We start from the raw sequence: 669 nt of genomic DNA on the forward strand, positions 1-669 counted from the left end.
ATAGCCTAGGGGAATAAATATGGAAATGGTTGTGAGCAAATTATGGAAGATATACACACATAAACTGTCATTAAAAGCATGGAGAACAACCCTGAGGGAAGTTGCGGTAAACTTAGCATAGCAGGGGTTTGGGCGTTTCCAGCTGCCACACTTCTGTGAAAAAAGGATTGAGAAGAGATACCCTGTTATTGTCTAAGAATCTGCTTTCTGTTAGGAAAAACTATAAAGCTTTCAACAAAAGATGAAAAAATGTCTTCCATTGGCATAATAAAAGTAGGAGATCTCTTTACGAGAAGGTGTGACACATTGAAAATTCCCTGGAAGGCAGAATACAGAAAGGATGACTGCCACTGGAAGCAAACTACAACTCTCAGCGAATACATGTGTTACAAAGCTAATGAAACAAACAAAAATCACTTAAAACTTTTTATGTGTTCACAAGCCAGGTTTAATGCATTTTGCAAACTTGGGACTAGGCCTGCACAATCAGTGAAGTCCTTTCTTACTCCTTTTTTCCCATTTTAGTTCTTGAAATTCAGTGGCTGTTTATTCTGTGTTAGGGCTTTTTCCAAATCCAGGACTTGGGGAATTTTGTTAACAGTGCAATAAAAGTAACTCCACAGTGTCACAGGCAAACATTAGAGCTTTTTTTGTGTGCTGCTCTTTCCC

Source organism: Apaloderma vittatum, unplaced genomic scaffold (assembly GCF_000703405.1).
Source record: "Apaloderma vittatum isolate BGI_N311 unplaced genomic scaffold, ASM70340v1 scaffold12949, whole genome shotgun sequence".
Lineage (NCBI taxonomy): Eukaryota > Metazoa > Chordata > Aves > Trogoniformes > Trogonidae > Apaloderma > Apaloderma vittatum.